The sequence below is a fragment of the Pinus tabuliformis genome, chromosome 8 (assembly GCF_031772625.1).
Source record: "Pinus tabuliformis cultivar Carrire ecotype Pingquan chromosome 8, CPIR1, whole genome shotgun sequence".
Taxonomy (NCBI): Eukaryota; Viridiplantae; Streptophyta; class Pinopsida; order Pinales; family Pinaceae; genus Pinus; species Pinus tabuliformis.
Genome location: NC_142294.1, coordinates 1,502,045,417 through 1,502,053,759, shown reverse-complemented (window position 1 = coordinate 1,502,053,759; position 8,343 = coordinate 1,502,045,417).

The window sequence follows — 8,343 nt, the reverse complement described above, 5'->3', positions numbered from 1 at the left end:
ATCTTTGTAAATCTGATAGGCTATGTAGTTTAATTTTGTTTACTTCTAATTTTTGTTCCTATGCCATGAAAATCCTTTCTTTTTTAGCCTTTTAACTTCTCAGCTTAGCTCTTACACTTATATGGGTGTTCATCTAGTCAAGGGAGTCTTCCTTTATCCTCTTTTTCTCCATTGAATCTTCTTCATGACCATGCTAGGATTTATCAATATTACACTGCTCCATTTTTTTTCTCATTCATTTTTTATCTTCACTATTTCCTAACTTCTTCTTATGTTTTTTCACACACACATCATTGTTATCCAACAATATATAAATAACATATTTACCCAATGCCTTGGCATATCTGCAATAAGTATCTAGATGTGAGGCTACTGAAAACACCAGATTTCAAGTTAATATGCAATTCATAATCAAAATGCTACAAGAAACACACATTTGCGCACAACAATGATCGATAGGAAACATTACACTTTGTAACAAATTTTAAATATCATCCTTGTAGGACCACTCAGTCTAAACACTAAACATGGCCACTCTAATACCACTCTATAGCGCTCCATCACACCCCCTTAAACTCTCCACACTAAATGGGAGATGTTACTTTTAATTAACCCAATCTCCACGATCTCCTTATGATGATGAGATTATAAAAAGTCTTCCTTTCCCAAATTTAGAAGAATTAACTTTGGTTATCACCATCACATCCAACTCATTGAGAGCTTTCTGATGATATAAATGTTTCCTTAATCCAACCTCTACATTGAAATTTATTCCCATTTGAAGTTTTGACCCACTAACCCTTACCACGTCAATAAGGATATACCATGTTATCACCTAAAAAATAATCACCTAGACATTTTTAACTAGGTGGATTGAAATACGCCATGTAGGATTAATTTTACCATAGTAAAATCAATTTCACCATAGGAAATAATTTAGTAAACCATTTTTATTAAATTGTTTCTTATTAAAATTATAAAGCCATGTGATAATAATTGAATAAATCATTATTTATTTAATTTTCTCTAGAAATAATTATTAAATAATTATTTGATTTTTATTTCTTAACACATTTGACTAAATCACCTTGGAATAATTAAATAAATCACTATTTAGTTATTATTTCTTATTCTTATTTTTGGAATAATTGTTAAGCCATTATTTAATAAATATTCAATTTCACATTTTTCTTTATTCTCACAAAGTAATTAATAAATCGTTTTATTTGTTAATTACTTCAACCATTTTGAGTATATTTCCCCTCTCCAAAAAATATAATAAGGTATTCCTACTGGTTAGATTTCGATTTGGTCAGTAATATTTTATTATTTTCCAATTCCTAATTTAGCTTAATATTTTGTTATAAATAATAAGGTTTTACATTCATTCTTCACCATCATCATTATCATCTCATGCCATTTGAGCTCCCACTTGAGTTCTATCTTGCTTTTTGGGTTTTTCTGCATATTTGAGAGAGAAGAACAAGATTGCTGAAGCACACGGACATCAAAAGGACCCATCCCAACGAAGGGGATTTACATACCCATCTTGTAAATCTTCTCCACCAGGGGTTTTCAATAAAACTATAATTCATTTAAAGTCTTCTATTGGGTTATTACACTTCTCTTTTTTGATGTTATATGTTTTGGTCTTACATTAGATATTTTCTTGCAGGGTTTTATTATGTTTTATTTCAAATCTAAAGCGTAAAAGTAGCCACATCTTGTTGTTACGATTACTTGTCACCAATGACTTAAGTGAAGCATTTTTATTACACTTTCCATAAATATTTACACTAACAAATGGCAACTCCATTGGGTCTTTAGCTACATGGTCGTCAACAAATGACGACGTTGCTAGTGTAGTAATTCAAATCTTTGGTGAATTTCATTTCAGTTCTCTTTAGTTTTTTTCCAGCTATTTTTAGCCTCTCAATTTGTATTTTTGATCTCCTTTTTTTTTTGGAAAAAATTTGGTTTCTATTGGTTTTTTACATCTTTCTGCAGGTCACATGTACTAGCCGAACAAGAGATGGAACAATCTGGGCGAGATCTGTTGAACAATAGTTGTGGGAGAAAAACACACTTTTTGGCCTCTTTTTTGCATTCTGAAACACATTTTTCATGCCTTTTTCTGCATTCCAACGCACTTTTCAGGTCAGTTTCTACATTCTTTCACTTTTCAGAATTTTCCAGATTTGTCGACTATGTTGCATGTGTATTGGGAAGGGTTTCTATTCTTTCCTAATTCACCCCTAGGCCTATATTCTCTTAGTAATTTCTCATTGAGGAAGGAAAAATCCCCCTAGGGTTTAGAGTACACCTCCATCATTTAGGAAGAGATTTGTTGAGTTGAGGAGTCTAGGGTACAACACTTCCAGCCTTTGATTTCTAGTGTTTTTTCCATTGTTTTACAGCCCATTTGGACAGGTTTCTTCATCATTTTACTCCCTTTAGAGCTTGGTGTTTCCTTTCCCCTTAGGATCACATTGTGTGTGCTAGGTTTTGGAGCTTCTTTCCTATCCATTTGCAACATCTTCACCTCTGATTGTTTTGATTGTCTACACCATTTTCAGCAGCCTTGTGCCTTTGGATCCCAATCCCTTAGACATTAGATCTTTTGTACATAAGTGTGTCTTTGAGTAGCTTGCTTTCCACCTCTTTTTTAGTTGTTTGATAGCCTTCTTGGGTGTGGGTTTGTGTGCTTGGATTTGTTGTTCATTTTACTGTCCATTTTCAGCATTATTTACATTTTTTCCACACTTTATGTTATGAAACTAGCTCACAAAAAGATAGAAAAGATAGATCAACGCCTTAGAATTCAGCCTCTTTGAGGGGGCAACCTCCTTTACATTACACAAATGAACAATTCTTGGATGAATCAAATGACAAAGCCTCCTTTCTATATATAGGAGTCTAAAGGGTCACAATATAACCAAGACGACCTAACAATAATAATATAAAGGCACAAAAATAAGAATAGTGGGATTCTATGGGGCACAATAATAACAATATGGGGACAATAGGGGCACAACAATAAAAATAAGGGATACAATGACAATAGTAATGGGGGAATCACTAGTATTATAGGGACCTAACATGCCCCTTTCCTTCAAAAAAGTGTTGTCCTCAACGCTTGAGTAGTTCTAGATGCTTCTGTATAAAATTCTCATCCTCCCATGTGGAATATTCAACAGGTAAGTTCTTCCACTTGATGAGATACTCTGAAATTGATCAATTTCATAGTTGTCGAGTTCTTGTTTCTTTGACTACTTCAAGTTCCAATATGATTTTTCCTTCCTCATCAAGTTCTGGAAATATTGTTTGAACTAGAAGCTTGTCACCTATAACCTTCTTTAAGCATGAAACATGGAAAACTAGGTGCACTCGGGAAGCTGCAGGAAGTTCCAATTTGTATGCCATAGTACCTATCTTTTGTAACACCTTGTACGAACCATAATAATTTGGTGATAATTTATTATCCTTCTTAGCTTGCATGAGGGACATTTTTTTATATGGTTGTAGCCGTAGGAATACCCAATTACCTACATCAAAACTTCTTTCACTGCGATGTTGATCTGCCTGCTGTTTCATTCTATTCTGCACCAAGGTGAGGTTATCCTTTAAGAGTTGGAGAACTTGTTGTTTATGCTCGATGTGATCTTCCACTGCTGCTTGAACCTTAGAATTTTCTCTTAAATATGATGTGATGGATGGTGGATGATATCCATAAAGTGCCATAAATGGGGTCACCATTTCTTAAGTGCATGTACTATTGCCAACATTTTCTTCTCATAAATATATTTGTGTGAATACTTTCCTTTGATTGGACGACTTTCGAAAGCAATGGGTCTTTCTTCTTGCATTAAAATAGCACCAAATCCATTTCCTGAGGCATCACATTCTACAATAAAGGTTTTTGTGAAGTCTAGTGTAGCTAAGACTGTTGCTTGGCACATTGCCTCTTTAAGATGTTCAAAGGCCTTCGTTGCTTCTGGAGTTCATGAAAATGCATCTTTCTTCAATAATGTTGTTAGAGGTGCTACTATTCTCCCATAATTCTTAACAAACTTGTGATAATACCCCGTCAACCCAAGAAATCCTCGTAGATGCTTTATGGATGTGGGGATTTTCCATTCCTTAATGGTTTTAATTTTGCTAGGGTCTACCTTAACACCTTCATGAGATACAATATGACCCAGATATTCCACCTCTTGTACTCCAAAGAAACATTTGGAGATTTTTTCATATAATTGTTTCTCCTCCAATAGTTTGAGCACCATGTCAACATGTTGAACATGATCCTTCCAAGACTTGCTGTAGATTAGTATATCATCAAAAAATACTAACACAATTTTTCTAAGGAAGAGTTTGAAAATGGAATTCATCAAACCTTGAAATGTAGAAGGTGCATTAGTAAGGTCTGTTAGAGTCGGTCTTGTCAGTCCTCCTCATAGATCAAACCTGTTTTTGCATTTCATTTTTAGGTGTCCCATTCTACTCGATCACCTGTATTCCATTTAGGAGCATGCCATATTCTGACGGAAGGACCTGGTCACTCTCATTTATCCCTTATGCCGTGTCTTGCTGGCTCAACTCTGTTTATTAAAGTTCATTAAGACAGTCTTGAAATCATTTACAGTCTTGTTTTTATCACTTGATAAGTAAAGAGTCAACTTGGTCATTAGGTCTAAGGTTTGCAAATTGTTGTTCTCAAAGTGCTTCAATAATACTTGCAGGCCAGAGGAAGGCTCAATAATTCAATCAAATGATGTTTCTAAGCAATAAAAGATGAATTTTGGAAAACTGAGAGAGGTTTTTGTCCAAAACAGGCCAAGGAAGAAAAACCTCCTTCACTTTTTACACAGGTGTCATGGTTTTAGAGAAATGTCAAAAATACAATTGCCTCGGGAGAATTGATGCACCTCTAAAGTGACCTTGGGAAAATCAAGTTTTCTCCTATCTTGGTTAGCCAAATGACTTTCTTGATGAGTAAAATGATAACTAGACACAAATATCTTTCCAATGAGCTATCATGAGCTCAATTTGGAGTTGAGGAACACCTTCAAAAGTTGACTACAACAGCACTCTGCCCTGAGGCAGCCTCATTTGGCACATTTTGACCAGTCTTGGAAGATTTGATTTTTGACAGGAAACATGAACTCCAAATTGAAAATTTATGGTTGAGTTGGAAATTAGACTCAAATACCTTTCCAACGAGCTATCCTGTGCCCAATTTGGACACTGGGAAGGCCTCCAAAAGTCTCCTGCAAAAAGCGCTACGCACAGGCTCTATGTGCCACGCCTCAAGCCCAATGCGCCGCACCACTTCCCTGTGCACCGCGCACGTGGCGCGCGCTTATGATAGGGAGCTCTAAATTTCAAAAAAAAAATATTTTTGGATTTGGCATGAAAAATCATGACTGATGGTGCATGGCCAAGAAATTTGGGCAAGTTTTGAGTCCCGAGACCTCTCCATCGGTCGTTTGGGTGGAAAATGTAACGCTGGCAAACGGTTGGCTCTTCAGCTTCTGTTCATTAATGATGATTAAATGAATCCCTATCTTCATCGATTTTATTTCCCACTTCTGAGCTTATTTATTGTATTGAAAGTCATTTGTAAAGGGTTGGAGTTTCTGGGAGCAGTGTGGAGGAAAAACCCAGCACTTGCATTGTACAGTTTTGGTAGAGATTTTAATGAAATAATGCAGCTCTGATTCCTGAGATTCCTGTGGTATGAGTTTAGCAATTTGTTCTTCCTTCTATTTCATATGTACCTTGTTATGTTTTACCATCCATTCATGATCATTTCTAATTGAATGCTTTTAAGTATGAGAGGTAGAATCCATGTTATTTGCTCTGCCTTGTGAAAGCATTCATGTTCTGTGTGTTTTCTTCTGTCTGAAAAGGATTTCATTTCATATGCCCTTTTCAGCCTCTCAACAGTCTTTCCACTCCATAATATTTCAAATTTGATTGCTAAACCTCCTACCTATCTTGCTTCACGAAATATTCTGTATCTTTGATTTAATTTCCCAGCTCATCTGATCCTTTGGTCCCACACAACCCAGAAAATTCAGTCATTCAAAAAATCGCCTTTTTCCATATCTATTTACTAGCCTAAAATCAGTATTTAGTTTAAGTCATCTCAGATTATATTGTTTATTCCTCACTGAGCATGACCCGGAGAGAGCCCTCTCCTATTCTGGTAGGGCTAGCTACCAGAATGAGCGTGGTTTATGATTACCTTGAATTTTGCCTTCTTTCAGCCTAAGGCAGATTTAGGCTCTAACAAGGCCAAAAGTCATGACCAAAAATTCATAATGACCCTCATGAGTTCTAAATGTTGTTTTTGGAATGTCTTCAATCTTCATTATGATTTGATGATATCCTGAACGAAGATTCAACTTCGTGAAGTAAATTGATCCATGCAGTTCATCCAATAATTCATCAATGATAGGAATGGAAAATTTATCTTTAATAGTGAGCTTGTTGAGCTCCCTATAATCTGGAAACATGCACCATGATCCATCCTTCTTGTGAACCATTATTATTGGAGCAGAGAAAGAACTTTGACTAGGTTGAATTATAACAACCTCTATCATTTCTGCAACCATACGTTCAATTTCACTCTTTTGGACATAGGGATATCTGTAAGGCCTGATGTTTGGAGGAACACTTCCTGGAATCAGATTAATAACATGATCGTGATCACAAATAGGTGGGAGGCCTTTGGGAGTCTCAAATACCTTGGAATGATTGTCCAAGACTTTTTGGAGATCTGGAGAAATGGATGATTTCGATGTGGGAACCTCTAGTGAACATAATTGTGCAATTATGCCTCATCATTCTTTCTTTAGAAGCTTTATCATTCCGTTAGAGCTAAATATCTTTCTTGGTTTCCCTACGATACCCCTTAATTCAACTTCCTTTCCTTCTTAAGAGAATTTCATGAAAAGTTCTTGAAAATTAAAAGCTACTATACCCAAGGATTGTAGCCATTGGACTCATAGTACAACATCAACACCACCCATTGGAATGGAAAGCATTGGTCTATTCAAAACATATTCTCCCATTGACAGCTTGATATTATGGAACTTTTCTGAGCAATTTATGGTTCCTCCACTTGCAACAATCACTTGACACTCTGGTGCTAGATATAGGAAGCAATTCAATTCCTTGGCAATCTTACAATGAATAAAACTATGGGTACTTCTTGAATCAATCAACACTATTACATTTTTCTTCTTGATATGCCCTTCTATTTTGATAGTTTGAGGAGTGGTAATTCTAGCCAATGCATTACAAGATATGGTCGGATTCATTTCTTCTTTTTCTAGGGTTTGTTCCTTGCGTATATCCTCTTCTTTTAACATTTCTTATTCCTTTTCTTCCTCCTCTTCACAATCTATGTAAAATAATTCCTTCTCGGCACACTTATGACCTTTATTGTATTTTCTATCACAACTGTAACAAAGCCCTTTTTCTCTTTTTTCTTCCAATTGTTGTGGTGTCAACCTTGTAGGTTGTGGATGGCTAGGGGCAGCAACACTTCCATCTTTATGATTGCGAGTAGTAGGCTTCCTTGTTGCCATAATTTTGTTTCCATTTTTCTTGCCAACCTGAATGCCTTCTCTAATGAATCTGGTTCCCAAAGGAAAACCTCGTGTTGGATGTTATCTTTTAAAGTCCCTATGAACACATTAATCCTATGCCCCTCTGGAATATCTTTTACCCTTATATTCAACTTTTGGAAGTCCTCAATGTGCTCCATCATTGAACCCTTTTGTTTGAGATTTATCAATTGGCTAAAAAAAGTGTTGCTTTTTGTATCCTCATAATGTGCTATCATTTCATCCGTAAAAATAGCCCAAGTGACAATTTGGTTGCGAGAGAAAAGTCGTCGATACCATACAAACTGATTTGGTTCTAAATATAAAGTTGCAATGCATACCTTTTGTGTATTTTGCACATTATGGAGATAGAACAATTGCTCCTTCTGTAGTATCCATGTTCCTGTATCCTTGCCATCAAACTTCCTCATATCGATCTTTGGAACATGGTGGTTCTTCGATCCAATGTTAGAGTCTATGAAATCATGATTAACATTTATTTTGCTCTCATCATGAGTTTCCTTTACTACCCTTTCGCCATTAGTAAGCATTTCTTGTAGAAACTTTGTCAAATATGTCTTCAAACCTGTCTTCAAATCTTCCGTGCCTTTCTTTAAATCATCCATCTTAGCTTCCATGCCATCCATCTTAGCTTCCACGCCATCCATCTTAGCTTCTACGCCTTCCATCTTAGCTTCCACGTCATTCATATTAGCTTCTACACCTTTCT